The 16,038-nt window shown below is 35.5% G+C and overlaps 1 non-coding gene across 1 annotated transcript; it reads right to left on the bottom strand.

Annotated features, from left to right (window-relative positions):
• Positions 1-14,715: 14,715 nt before the first annotated feature.
• LOC127743126 (small nucleolar RNA R71) lies at positions 14,716-14,822 on the bottom strand. The gene has a single exon (XR_008004433.1). It is a non-coding gene; the product is annotated as a small nucleolar RNA R71 (small nucleolar RNA).
• Positions 14,823-16,038: the final 1,216 nt, after the last annotated feature.

Genomic DNA, 16,038 nt, shown 5'->3' with positions numbered 1-16,038 from the left:
GCGAAGAATAGTACTAGGATATCCTAGCCAGCTATCCTGTTTGACCTTTTGAGCTATGTCAATGATGTTGTTGGCTATAATTTCTCCAACATTGATCTCCCCTTCCTTCATTATGCAGTGGATCATTATTGCTCTATTCACTGTTACTTCAGAATTATTTGAAGTAGAGATCAATGATCTCCTCACTATGTCATGCCATCCTTTTGCTTGAGGTATGAGATCACGTCTCCGAAGTTTGAGAGGTTGTCCATGTGAATCCAACACCCAATCCGTGCCTACTCTGCATAAGTCACTTAACACATCCATGTATCTTGGGTCATTTTCAACCCTTTCTTCATAGCTAGCTTGTTTGAACCGTTTTGGTTTGACCTTTAGCACCCTGTTGATGGCGTTTGGACTAAAGTCAACAGTCACCCCTCTTACATAGCTCATGTACGACTCTTCATCCTCAAATTCTCTTATCACATTAGTGTAGAACTCATGAATGAGAAGCATGCTCACTTCTTGAGGTTGGTTACAAAGAAGCTCCCATCCCCTCTTCCTGATTATTTTTTGTATCTCAGAGTATTCCTCCTTTCTTAGCTTGAAAGGTAACTCCGGAACAACATCTTTGCCTGACATCCAACTAAAGATGCGCTCATTGTGTTTGGATTTGAATCTTCTTCGATCAAAGGTGTTTTGTCCTTCATCTTCTATGGGTTGCTTGTCCCTCCTATCTCTTGATGATGAGGCCATTGAGATTCACTTGCAAGGGTCGAATCTCCCACACCAAACTTAGATGAATGCTTGTCCTCAAGCATAAAGAAAATGTTTATGAAGGGGGTGTAGAGAGATATGATGACAAGGTAAATTAGACAAGCTAGAAAATGATGGTGAGAGGGAAGGGGTGGTTCGGGTATGTTGGGAGAAGTGGTGCATCATGAGTTTTGTTGAGCAAAACATAGGTCCAAAGCTAGAATTTGTAAAGCAAGAATGATTTGGAAGTTGAGTGTGACTTCGGTTGATGAAATGGGGTGATGGAGAGGTGTAAATATGAGTGAGGATAAAGTGAGGTTTGATGAATATGGTTGAAGTATTTAAATTGATGTTTGTGGTGGGGGCATGGTTAAGTGATGGTTCGGTCATAGCATGGGGAGCATGCTTCTTCGTGCCCAATGCATGTTGAGTTGCTTTTTTTTCAATGCACAAAGTTCAAGACTCATGTGACTTCCTCTTCCTTGTGTCTGTGACTTCTCTTCTAAGATTCCCTATCACTTCTTTCTTTCACTTCCCTGCAACAAAATTCTAAAATCTTGAGATTCTTAAAGTGACCTTACTAGCTAGCAACTTATGATGATATTCTTATGTAAAGTTGACTAGGCAAAAATTAAAATTTATGAATTGATTCCCTATTCTATACCAACGACTACACTCTCTTACTTTATCTAGCATTATTTATGTATGTGAAGACACCAAACTTAGTTTATGACTAAGTGTTCTATGGAGTTAACATTTTCCATCTACTCCAAAGATGGCCACACCAAACTTAGTGTCTTACCTACATTGTATGCTATTTCAATCTCTTTTCTCATTTTTTTTAAATATAAAATGAAAACTCTTATTATTGACTACTAGAGCATGAAAATAAAAGAAAACTCCTGTGCATGGATTGCCTCCCATGAAGCGCTTGTTTATTGTCCTTAGCTTGACAATGCAACTTCCTTGCTCATGTTAGCATTTGCACACTCTCTTCCTTGCTCCAGGGGCCACCAAGATAATGCTTCACCCTATGTCCATTGGCTGTGAAAGTTTGTTTTGAGGCTTCATCAAATAATTCTACATAGCCATGAGGGGATACTTTGGTGATGGTGTATGGACCAGTCCATCTAGACCTCAGCATCCCAGGAAAAATCTTCAATCTCGAGTTGAATAGCAACACCTTTTGGCCTGGTTCGAATGTTCTTTGGGAGATCCTCTTGTCATGCCACTTTTTTGCTCTTTCTTTGTATATTCTGGCATTTTCATATGCCTCCAATCTGAACTCCTCCAATTCATTGAGTTGTAGCAGCCTCTTTTCTCCTATTGCTTGAGCATTTAAATTCAGAAGTTTGGTAGCCCAAAAGGCCTTATGTTCAAGCTCCACAGGGAGGTGGCATGCCTTTCCATACACCAGCTGAAATGGAGATTTTCCTATGGGTGTCTTCAAGGCTGTCCTGTATGCCCAAAGTGCATCATCCAGCTTCCTAACCCAATCCTTTCTTGTTTTCCCCACAGTTTTCTCCAAAATCCTCTTTAGCTCTCTGTTGGCAAGTTCAGCTTGTCCATTGGTTTGTGGGTGATACGGTGTGGCCACTTTGTGAGTAACACCATATTTGTGGAGTAGGGAATTCAGTTGCTTGTTGCAGAAGTGGCTTCCCCCATCACTTATAAGTCCTTTAGGCACTCCAAATCTAGTGAAGATGTTCTTCTTTAGGAATTGCAAGACCACGTTTGTATCACATGTGGTGGTGGCTATTGCTTCTACCAATTTTGAGACATACTCCACTGCTACTAAAATGTATTTGAATGTGTAGGATGGAGAAAAAGGTCCCATGAAGTCTATTCCCCACAGATCAAAGAGTTCCACTTCCAAGATGAACTTCTGAGGCATCTCATTTTTCTTTGACAAACCCCCTGTTCTTTGACATTCATTGCAATGGCTCACAAAATCTCTAGCATCCTTGAAGATTGAAGGCCAGTAGAAACCACTTTGAAGTACATTTGCAGCCGTTCTTTCAGCCCCAAAATGACCACCATAACTTGAGTTGTGACAATGCCATAGTATGTTCTTCATCTCACCCTCTGACACACATCTTCTTATCATTCCATCTGGGCATCTTTTGAACAGAAATGGTTCATCCCAGAAGAAGAAATTAGCCTCATGCAGCAGCTTCTTAACTTGTTGTTTTGTGTACTCTTGTGGAATGATTCTTCCCGCCTTGTAGTTGGCCATGTCTGCAAACCAAGGGACATGTTGAATGTGCAAGAGGTGTTCATCTGAAAACTCTTCATTTATTGATGGAAGGTTGTCTTGGCATTCATCTTGTGGCACCCTTGATAAGTGATCAACAACTTGATTTTCACTGCCCTTTCTATCTTTGATCTCAATGTCAAACTCTTGTAAGAGTAGCACCCATCTGATTAGCCTTGGTTTGGCATCCTGTTTTGACATAAGATACTTAAGAGCAGCATGGTCAGTCACATGAGTTCAAAAGGCAGTCCCCAACTTGGGGGTGTGATGATTGGTGCTGTGGTGAGCTTAGCCTTTAGAGTTTCAAAAGCATGTTTACATTCATCATCAAAGAGAAAAGGATTGTCTACCACCAGCAAATCTCTTAGTGGTTTTGCTATTTTGGAAAAATCTTTGATGAATCTCCTATAGAATCCAGCATGCCCTAAGAAGCTTCTCACGGCTTTCACACTAGTTGGCAAAGGAAGTTTTTCTATAATTTCTACTTTTGCCTTGTCAACTTCTATACCCTTTCTTGAAATTTTGTGACCAAGAACAATGCCTTCGGGTACCATGAAGTGGAATTTCTTCCAATTTAAAACTAAATTAGTTTCTTGGCACCTTTTCAAGACTAGGGTAAGATGGTGCAAGCAAGCATTGAAAGAATCACCAAAGACAGAGAAATCATCCATAAAGACTTCAATAAATTTTTCTACCATGTCTGAGAAGATTGATAGCATGCATCTTTGAAAGGTAGCTGGGGCATTACACAGTCCAAATGGCATTTTCCTGTATGCAAAGACTCCAAAGGGACAGGTAAAGGAGGTCTTCTCTTGATCCATGGGGTCAACCACTATCTGGTTATACCCAGAATATCCATCAAGAAAACAGTAATAAGCATGGCCAGCCAACCTTTCAAGCATCTGGTCAATGAAAGGGAGAGGAAAGTGATCCTTTTGTGTGGCATCATTCAGCCTCCTATAATCTATGCACATCCTCCACCCTGTCACTGTTCGTGTTGGAATAAGCTCATTCTTCTCATTAACAATGACAGTCATTCCCCCTTTCTTAGGTACTACTTGCACTGGACTGACCCATGGGCTGTCAGATATAGGGTAGATGATCCCAGCTTTACACAACTTCAGGACTTCCTTTTGAACAACCTCCTTTATTATGGGATTCAATCTTCTTTGAGGTTGTACCACTGGTTTGGAATTCTCCTCCAAGAGTATCTTGTGCATGCATATGGCAGGGCTTATGCCTTTCAAGTCATCAATGGTCCATCCCAACGCCTCTTTGTGAGCTTTCAATACTACAAGGAGCTTTTCTTCTTCCTCTGCACTCAATGTAGAATTGATGATCATTGGGAAGCTGTCCTTTTCACCAAGGAATGCATACTTAAGATGAGGGGGTAGTGGTTTCAACTCTTGTTGTAGTGCCTTTTCTTTCTTATCTTCACTTGGTTCCTCTGATGCTTCCAATTTGTTCTCTTCTTGTCCTTGGATGTCCTGGACTTCCTCTTGTTTCACTTGATGGTTCGTGTCAAGTACTTCTTCAACTAAAGAATCTACTACATCAATCCTCATGCAACTTTCTTTCTCAACGGGGTGTTGCATTGCTTTGAAGACATTTATGGTCATTTGCTTATCATGCACTCTGAAAATCATCTCTCCCTTTTCCACATCAATGATTGTTCTAGCTGTAGCCAAAAAGGGTCTACCAAGAATGACTGAGTTGTTCCCCTCTTCATCCATATCTAGGACTACAAAATCAGCTGGAAGTGAATTCAAGTTCCACAGTCCCTTTGCCAATTATTTGAACAGCTGATACATTTTCCATGTACAGAATAACCCCATTCTCTTCTTTGAATTTCTTAAAAAAAATTTCTATTCTTACAGACATGTCAATTTGCACCAGAGTCTATCCACCATCACTCAATGTCTTCAATCAAGTTGATCTCAGAAATAACAGCAATAAGATTATCTTTTATTACTGTGTCGTTCTTTTCTTTCTTCCTTTTAAGAAATGACATTCTTTCTTAAAATGTCCTAGTTTTTCACATTAAAAATAATTTTCTTTCTTTTTATTCTTTCTGGTATCACCATTGCTACCTTGAGATTTATTAAAATCTCAGTATCTTTTCTTGTTGGGCTTGCTGGATTTTTCATCCTCCATTACGTGAAGATTAGCATGAGTACTTTGCTCTTTAGTATCGTCTAGTTTACGATACTCTTTTTCAAGACGAAGGTGATTACTTAATTGCTCAAGAAAAACATCATCCTTTATATGTTTCATAGTTTTTTTTTTTTAATTCTTTCCATGATGGAGGGAGTTTGTCAATAATTGAAGAAATAATAATGGTATCATCCATGTGCATGTTATGTTACTTAAAATTATTTAAAGTATGCTCAATTTCATGCCGTTGTTCCATAACATATCTATCATCAACCATCTTATAATTATTAAAGCGAGTGACAAGAAATTTCTTACTTGTTGTGTCTTTGGCCATATATTTTGCCTCTAATATATCTGATAGTTCTTTTGCGCTCCCAATATTTGGGTAGACATTAAACAGTGCATCACTCATGCCATTGAGTATGTGTCTGGTACATATATAGTCATCGTTGTCCCATTTTTTTTTCTGGCTCGGGTTTCTACAGTAGCCTCCCCTTCAACTTCTGGAGGTCTTTGTATGGTAAGAACATACGTCACTTTTAGTGTTGTGAGAAGGAAGTGCATCTTCTTTTGCCATCGTATGAAAATTTCACCATCAATCTTTCTAATTTGACAAAATCCGAGGTCATCTCTTTAATTGATGCTGTGGCTATTTTTATTTTATTGGTGCATAATTAAGCTTAAAGATTATGAAATAGTAGAGAAAAGAATAGTGAATTAAATAGCGCAACTCTTCAAGGCGTGTGTTATACACACTTTTTTTACGCTTAATTCGCCCCACCAATGTACAATGGTGTGCAAAATCGATTACTGACAAATTTTCTGCAGGATACAATGAAGAACGCTTGATTTGTTTATGCACTCACATAGTTAAGCCTTACACTAAATGATAATTTACAGAATAATATTCTCTAATCTTTCTTATTCTTTCTTATGCGCATAAAGAAAGTGTTGAGATGAATATCAAGCAATAATGAAATGAGAAAAATTTATAGGTACGGAATACATGCAACATGCAGCTACGTACATGCAACTACGTACTCAACAGTCTTAATCTTTCAAATAGTTACAATCTTTCAACAGACATAACTTTTCAAATAGTTACAACTTTTTAATAGGTTGCAACTTTTGAATAAGTCACAACTTCATGAAGAGATGTAACTCTTCAAAATAGTTTTTCACATATTTTGAAAATATATCTCACAATAACTTAAGAAAAAGACAAAATAAGTAATTTGAAAAAGATTTAATTATTCTATTGATCCCTATAGTTTCGTAAAATTTTCAATTAGGTCCTTATACTTTTTTTTTTCTTTTTAATTGGGTCTCTGCACCAATTTTTTTTCAATTAGGTCCCTCTTAGTAGTAATTAGCTTAATTGTATAGGGATCCTACTAAAAAAATTTTGTACAGGGACTCAAATAAAAGAAAAAAAAGTGTAGGGACTCAATTAAAAGGAAAAAAAAAGTATAGGGACCTAATTAAAATTTTCACAAGACTATAAGGACTAACAAAATAATTAAACCTTTGAAAAAATAAAAAAAAAAGGCAAATCAAGAAGGAAAAAAAAGTATATTTTATATTCGATATTTTAATATGTATAAAATATATGTAATTAATTTAGTAGTTAATTTTTAATATATATCTAACATAATCTAAAAAAAGAGAAAAATAATTATAATTATAAAATGGTTGAAATAACATGAGAAAAAGATAAAAATATGTAATTTAAAAAAAATGAAGTGAAAAAAAAGTGCTTAAACCCAAAGGGTAAGTATTTTTCAATCTCATTTATCAATGTGAGAATCAAGAGACAACGACCAATAATCAACATTACATTACAAAATTAATTAAAATTTAAGAAGACAAAACTTACATTAAAATTGATAAATCATGTTAATTTCATATGAAAAATAAAGAATATTTATTATGTGTTATGCAGATATTTAATATCAAAGATAGGGAGACTCAAACTCGCGACCTCTTAGATAAATATGGAAAAATTATGTCATTTGAGTTATAACTCATTAACATGCAAATATTTAACAATTGAGATTTACAAAACAAAATATTTGATAATTGCAAAATCTGACATGGTTCAAAATCTAGATTTTGGGAGAGAAATCTACTTTTCTTGCAAGTACTAGTTTTATGTGCATCAAAGTTTTTACTTTGTCGATGAAAAAGAAGTTTTGCAGAATAATAAACAGTATAAATGAAAATAAAATGATTTGATTATAAATAAAAATTAAACTATACTTCATAGAAATTCGAAATATTTACAAATAAAGAAGAACTCCACAAAAATTCAGAATAAAATTTACAAATTATTCAAAAAAAAAAGAATTTGGTAAAATACAACTAGAAAAGAAATTACTTTTTGCATAAAATAAAGATTACAAAATTGAAAAGAACATAAATAATATGTGGAAGGAAACCTACATAGAGAACTAGCTTAGATAAGTCACAGAAAGTCGCTAGGATGTGTGAGAGAATAAGTGTGTTTCAGAGTAAAAATTTCAATTCCTTATATCTTGTTTGTCACCATATTTACAAACCTCTTCAACCAATCAAAATTTTTCATGTGTTGACTCTAGTGTACCTTGATAGTAACTGTTCCCACAAGTCACAGGTCTGGTAACCACTATGCAAACTTCATCCTTGACCCCCTTCAATCTACCATTTCCTTGTCGATCCTCATCCTATCAAATTTCCTTAATAGATATGCCTAACATTGACACAACTAATGTCGACCAAAAAATTGTCCCCTATGAGCATTATCACTTTTGAGTTTCTTTTTGAGTAAGTGTGATTGATCCTTTCATACAAATGAAATAAATTTATACTCCTCCTTCACCCATCCTTAAGTGAATAACCATCACTATCATGATTACCCCACATCTAATCAATCTTTTTGTTCTCTCTCTCTCTCTCTCTCTCTCTCTCTCTCTCTCTCTCTCTCTCAGAGCCTCTAATAACAATATCTACTCTCTGAGCTAATCGTCTTTGCCACTGCTGCCACCAACATCCATCACTGCGATTGTTGCTTCTTGATTTCAAGATTTCATTCTTCATACTTTTTTTTGCATTTTTCTGGTTTGTCTTTAGCATTCACTTACTAAGTTTATCCATGTTTTTCCTTTTCCTTTCCTTTTTATTTTTTTTACTGTTATTCCTGCAACAATGATTACTAGTCACAATGTACTCTACAATAGGAAATGATTTCAAATCTTTGATTTTCTTTCATTAATCAATGAAAAAATTTGAAATTCTTTAGTGACAGGAGGAGAAAACGCAGAAATCCGTGTTTTCATTTTCTATTTTTTATAAGCAAGTATAATTATTTGTCCTTCTCAATAAATTTTGGTTTTAGGATTTTTCTTTGTTGACTTATCTTTATATATGAATTATAGGAACGGCCTCTTCAACTCTCTCTAAGCTTTTTCCAAAAAAGGACAAGGATAAAGAGAAGGTTGAAGAGTTTACTGATAAGACTAACTTAAAAATTCTATAAGAGGAATTTGCATGATTATCGAGGACCTAGTCAACACCATCAATAATGAAAAAATTTTATTCTCTTTCTATATCAAGAACAAACTGCATTGTCTTTTAAGTCTTTTAAATTCTCTAGAACAAGCTTAAGTGTCTTCTATTATTTCCCTTGCAACAAGGGGCAAGATATTTTGATAAAAAAATGACTTGTACATTGCTCCTTTTGTCGACCATGCTTGCCCCTTTTAAAATAATCCAAAGACTACGTTCAAGAAAGTGAGTTTCCTCACTTGGATCAAAACAATGGAACCATCTTAAAAAGATTCCTAGCATTATTGAGGAATTTATGACCTTATGAGACTTCCTCAGTTTTACCCGTCGATAAATCACTGGATGGTAGAAGCGATGCTACGCTTCTGGAGCAAGACCACTAGCAATCTTCATTTACCATGTGCCATGGTCTGCCCTACTCTTTTTGACGTAGTTGCCATCACTTTTCTTCTTCAAAATGGAGACACAATTACTTTTGACATGCGCCTTGAGAAGGAGTTCAACATCAATTTCAAAAGATCTTATGGAGAATTTATCAAAAGTAATATGAGTGAAGATGGCACTCTAATTACTGGCAATGAACCTGTAACAAGTTTTTCCTACTGGTTAAATGACATAGTTTTCTATTCAAGAAGTGTTACAATGCAGAAACTATACATATTCTGGTTGCTTTGATACATGAAACAAAACATAAACTTTGTTTAGCCAAAATTTTCTTAGAGAATCTTTATGATGAGCGGGGTCAAATGATCGACAATCTCTGCAATAAGTCTTCAATCAATGTTAGGGCTCCTCTTTGGTTTGTCCAACTTTAGCTGAATTTAGTTTTTGAGAAACATATGTAGCATGAGGGAGTGGTACCTTCAGACAGGAAGAATATCAAAGGCCTTAGACTAAGAGCCCGTTTGAAAAATAGCAGAAGCTACCCTTTTTTACTTTTGAATTATAAAAAGTCACAATATGCGTGTTTGGCACTATTTTAAAAAAAGCTTTTAACTTTGCGAAAAGTTAATTCACAGCTTTTTTAATAAGTAAAAATATATGACTTCTCCTTCTCGATAAGTCATTCTATCACTTCCCTAAAAAAATTAACTTCAAAACAAAAAAAAATCTGCTTTCATTCTTGGCTGTGTGAAAATGTTGCCTGTTTCTGCTGGAAATACGGGCCTTCCACCACCATTTTCAAGCAACGTTCCGTCTGTTAGAAGTACTGGCCTTCCACCATCATTTTCACGTAATGATTCATTTGTTAAAAATATCATGAAAAAAAAAACTATTTTCCTTGTGTATAATGTGTGGGTCGACCCTCGAGGTAAGTTTCGATAAGCCCATAAAGCTTCGCTTAAGGTTTCATATCAACTTCGTGGTTTTTGACCAACATGTTTCTTAATTAAATTAATTAAAATTTTATTTGTAGCCTTCACTTGACCATTTTTTTGTGCATAATATGGTGTCGAGGTTATTAGTTTTGTATTTTTCAATGCTGCAAAATTACTTATACGTTAACCAGTGAACATTGTTGATTAATCAGTACTCAATTTTTGAGAAATTTCGAATTGATGAACTACGAACTCTTCAACAAAATCAATAATTTCATTTTGTGTAATGTCTACTAAAGGTATAGCTTCTACCCACTTAATAAAGTAATAATCAATTACAACCAAAATGAATTTATGACCTTTATAAGAAGGAGGATGAATCATCCCAATTAGATCCAAAGACCATCCTCTAAATGGCCAAAGTTTAATGATCGAATGTAAATCAGAAGCAGGCACTTGTTGGATTACCCTTTGTTTCTGACATTCACCAAAGATGGCCAGTATACTCGATTATGTTAGAGTATCAATTTCATTCTTTCACTAGCTAGATATGTCCCCCAATTCCTTTCATGGACTTCACCGAGGGCAATCAAAGCTTCGAATTTGCTTAAGCACCTCATGACATTTCCATCAACACTCTTTTTATACAACTCATCTCCAAATATCACAAAAGTCATCGATTGCAATTTTAACTTTCGATTAGCTTGTGTATTTGGATTCATTAGATATGTAGCGATAGTTTTTTTTCAATCATCATCATCCCATTTATCTATAGTCATTACATCTCTTTCCCGAATTAGCACAAGGACTTGTTGTATCTGCCAACTTTTTGAGAGTACGTATAAAGAGAAATTCTATATTTTGAAGCAATTTGAGCTAATTCGTTTGCTTTTTCATTTAAAATCCTTGTGATATGAGTTAAAAACACTTGTTGAAATGATACCAACAACTCCCATATTGTCGACAAATATTTTGTAGTACTTCATTAGTGCATTTGAATTCTCATGATAATTATTTCATCACTAATTGGGAATTGATGAGCGGATAATTTATACGCTTTTTGACATTGTTTTTAGGTAGTTTTTAATATGATCTAGTTACTTTTAGGGATGTTTTCATTAGTTTTTATGCTAAATTCACATTTATGGACTTTACTATGAGTTTATGTGTTTTTCTGTGATTTCAGGTATTTTCTAGTTGAAATTGAGGGACCTGAGCAAAACTCTGATAGGAGGCTGACAAAGGACTGCTGATGCTGTTGCAATCTGACCTCCCTACACTCAAAATGGATTTTCTATAGCTACAGAACTCCAAATGGCGCGCTCTCAATAGCGTTGGAAAATAGACATTCAGAGCTTTCCAGCAATATTTAATAGTCTATACTTTGTTCGAGATTAGATGACATAAACTGGCGCTCAACGCCAGTTCCATGCTGCATTCTGGAGTCAAACGCCAGAAACACGTCACGAACCAGAGTTGAACGCCAAAAACACGTTACAACTTGGCGTTCAACTCCAATAGAAGCCTTAGCTCGTGTAAAGTTCAAGCTCAGCCCACGCACACACCAAGTGGGCCCTGGAAGTGGATTTCTACATCAATTACTTACTTCTGTAAACCCTAGTAGCTAGTCTAGTATAAATAGGACTTTTTACTATTTATATTTTCATCCTAGATTGTATTATTCGGTCTTCTGATCACGTTTTGGGGGCAGGCCTCTCGGCCATGCCTGAACCTTCATCACTTATGTATTTTCAACGGTGGAGTTTCTTCACATCATAGATTAAGGGGGTAGAGCTCTGCTGTACCTCGAGTTTCAATGCAATTACTACTATTTTATATTCAATTCGACTTATTCTTATTCTAAGATATTCGTTGCACTTCAACATCATGAATGTGATGATCCATGACACTCATCATTATTCTCACCTATGAATGCGTGACTGACAACCACTTCCGTTCTACCTTAGACCGGGCGCATATCTCTTGGATTCCTTGATCAGAATCTTCGTGGTATAAGCTAGAATTGATGGCGGCATTCATGGGAATCCGGAAAGTCTAACCTTGTCTGTGGTATTCCGAGTAGGATTTTGGGATTGAATGACTGTGACGAGCTTCAAACTCGCGATTACTGGGCGTGATGACAAACGTAAAAGAATCAAGGGATTCTATTCCAACATGATCGAGAACCGACAGATGATTAGCCGTGCTGTGACAGAGCATTTGGACCATTTTCACTGGGAGGATGGGATGTAGCCATTGACAATGGTGATGCCCTACATACAGCTTGCCATGGAAAGGAGTAAGAAGGATTGGATGAAAGCAGTAGGAAAGCAGAGATTCAGAAGGAACACAGCACCTCCATACACTTGTCTGAACTTCCCACCATTGAATTACATGAGTAACTATATCCTATTTTATTCCTTCGCGTATACTATAATTTCTTAATACAGTTGAATCCGCCTGACTGGGATTTACAAGATGACCATAGCTTGCTTCATACCAACAATCTCTGTGGGATCGACCCTTACTCACGTAAGGTTTATTACTTGGACGACTCAGTACACTTGCTGGTTAGTTGAGCGGAGCTGTGACAAAGTGTGATTCATGTTTGAGAGCACCAAGTCTTTGGAGCCATTGTTGATGATCACAATTTTGCCCACCAAGTTTTTGTCGCCGTTGCCGGGGATTGTTCGAGTATGGACAACTGACGGTTCATCTTGTTGCTCAGATCAGGTAATTTTCTTTTTGTTTTAATTTCAAAAATTTTTCAAAAAAATCTTTCAAAATTTTTTTCTTTTTCGTTTTCCTAAAGAATATTTTCAAAAAAATAATAAAAATACAAAAAAAATCATAAAATCATAAAAACCAAAAATATTTTATGTTTCTTGTTTGAGTCTTGAGTCAATTTTTAAGTTTGGTGTCAATTGCATGCTTTAAAAATTTTTCTTGCATTTTTCAAAATTTCATGCATTTATAGTGTTCTTCATGATCTTCAAGTTGTTCTTGGTAAGTCTTCTTGTTTGATCTTGATATTTTCTTGTTGTGTGTTTGTTGTTGTTTTTCATGTGCATTTTTGCATTCATATTGTCTAAACATTAAAGATTTCTAATTTTGGTGTCTTGCATGTTTTCTTTGCATCAAAAATTTTTCAAAAATATGTTCTTGATGTTCATCATGATCTTCAAAGTGTTCTTGGTATTCATCTTGACATTCATAGTGTTCTTGCATGCATCATTAGTTTTGATCCAAAATTTTCATGTTTTGGGTCATAATTGTATTTTTCTCTCTCCTCATTAAAAATTCAAAAATAAAAAAATATCTTTTCCTTAATTTTCTCATAATTTTCAAAAATTTGAGTTGACTTAGTCAAAAAATTTTAAAATTAGTTGTTTCTTACAAGTCAAGTCAAATTTTCAAATTTAAAAATCTTATCTTTTCAAAATCTTTTTCAAAAATCAAATCTTTTTTAATTTTCAAAATTTTTAAAAATTTATTTTCAAAATCTTTTTCTTATCTTTATTTCAAAATTTTGAAAACTTTACCAACAATTAATGTGATTGATTCAAAAATTTGAAGTTGTTACTTTCTTGTTAAGAAAGGTTCGATCTTTAAATTCTAGAATCATATCTTTTAGTTTCTTGTTAGTCAAGTAATCAAATTTAATTTTAAAAATTAAATCTATCTTATCTTATCTTTTATATCATATCTTTTTCAAAATTTTATCTTTTTCAAAAATTTGATTTCAAAAAAAATATATTATCTAACTTCTTATCTTCTTATCTTTTCAAATTTGATTTTAATATCTTTTTCAAAACCACCTAACTACTTTTCCCTCTCTAATTTTTGAAAACATCTCATCCCTTTTTCAAAATTCTTTTTAAATTAACTAATTGTTTTAAATTTTAAATTCTATCTCACCTTTAATTTTCGAAAATCATTAACTCCTTTTCAAAATTAATTTTCGAAATTCTTCCCCTCTCCTCTTCTTCTATTTATCTATTTATTTACTAACACTTCTCTTCACCTCTCTTCATCTCAAATCACTGCCCCTATCCTTACCCTTATGTTTGGATTCTCCTTTCTTTATTCCCTTTTTCTTCTACCAATAATAAGGAACCTCTTTACTGTGACAAAGAGGATTCCTCTTCTTTTTTCTGTCCTCTTCTCTTGAATATGAGCAGGAACAAGGAAAAAGGCACTCTTGTTGAAGCTGATCCGGAACCTGAAAGGACTCTGAAGAGAAAACTAGGAGAAGCTAAATTACAACAATTCAGAGGCAACCTTTCTGAAATTTTCGAACAAGAGAAGGAGATGGCAGCCGAACCCAACAACAATAATGCAAGGAGGATGCTTGGTGATTTTACTAAACCCATGTCCAAGTTTGATGGAAGAAGCATCTCAATTCCTGCCATTGGAGCAAACAATTTTGAGCTGAAACCTCAATTAGTTGCTCTAATGCAACAGAACTGCAAGTTTCATGAACTTCCATCTGAAGATCCTTACCAGTTTTTAACTGAGTTCTTGCAGATTTGTGAGACTGTTAAGACGAATGGAGTAGATTCTGAAGTCTACAGGCTCATGCTTTTCCCTTTTGCTGTAAGAGACAGAGCTAAAACATGGTTGGACTCACAACCTAAAGATAGCCTGAACTCCTGGGATAAGCTGGTCATGGCCTTCTTGGATAAATTCTTTCCTCCTAAAAAGCTGAGCAAGCTTAGAGTGGATGTTCAGACCTTCAAGCAAAAAGATGGTGAATCCCTCTATGAAGCTTGAGAAAGATACAAGCAGATGACCAAAAAATGTCCTTCTGATATGTTTTCAGAATGGACCATATTAGATATATTCTATTATGGTCTATCTGAGTTTTCCAAGATGTCATTGGACCATTTTGCAGGTGGATCCATTCACCTAAAGAAAACGCCTGCAGAAGCTCAAGAACTTATTGACATGGTTGCAAATAACTAATTCATGTACACTTCTGAGAGGAATTCCATGAATAATGGGACGCCTCACAGGAAGGGAGTTCTTGAAATTGATGTTCTGAATGCCATATTGGCTCAGAACAAAGTGTTGACTCAGCAAGTCAACATGATCTCTCAAAGTCTGAATGGATGGCAAAATGCATCCAACAGTACTAAAGAGACAGCTTCTGAAGAAGCTTATGATCCTGAGAACCCTGCAATAGCAGAGGTTAATTACATGGATGAATGATGAGCGGATAATTTGTACGCTTTTTGGCATTGTTTTTAGTATGTTTTTAGTATGATCTAGTTAGTTTTTAGTTAAAATTCACTTTTCTGAACTTTACTATGAGTTTGTGTGTTTTTCTGTGATTTCAGGTATTTTCTGGCTGAAATTGAGGGACCTGAGCAAAAATCTGATTCAGAGACTAAAAAGGACTGCAGATGCTGTTGGATTCTGACCTCCCTGCACTCAAAGTGGATTTTATGGAGCTACAGAAACCCAATTGGCGCGCTCTCAACGGCGTTGGAAAGTAGACATCCTGGGCTTTCCAGCAATATATGATAGTCCATACTTTGCCCAAGATTTGATGGCCCAAACCTGCGTTCAAAGTCACCATCAGAATTCCCAGCGTTAAACGCCGGAACTGGCACAAGGATGGGAGTTAAACGCCCAAACTGGCACCAAAGCTGGCGTTTAACTCCAAGAAACGGTGGAGTTTCTACACACCATAGATTAAGGTGTGGAGCTCTGTTGTACCTCGAGTATTAATGCAATTACTATTGTTCTTCTATTCAATTCCGCTTGTTCTTGTTCTAAGATATCACTTGTTCTTCAACTTGATGAATGTGATGATCCGTGACACTCATCATCATTCTCACCTATGAACGTGTGCCTGACAACCACCTCCGTTCTACCTTAGATTGGGTGGATATCTCTTGGATTCTTTAACCGGAATCTTCGTGGTATAAGCTAGAACTGATGGCGGCATTCAAGAGAATCCGGGAGGTCTAAACTTTGTCTGTGGTATTCTGAGTAGGATTCAATGATTGAATGACTGTGACGAGCTTC

Source organism: Arachis duranensis, chromosome 1 (assembly GCF_000817695.3).
Source record: "Arachis duranensis cultivar V14167 chromosome 1, aradu.V14167.gnm2.J7QH, whole genome shotgun sequence".
Lineage (NCBI taxonomy): Eukaryota > Viridiplantae > Streptophyta > Magnoliopsida > Fabales > Fabaceae > Arachis > Arachis duranensis.
The sequence above is the reverse complement of the archived record's forward strand: the minus strand, read 5'-3'. Positions and strand labels throughout refer to the sequence as shown.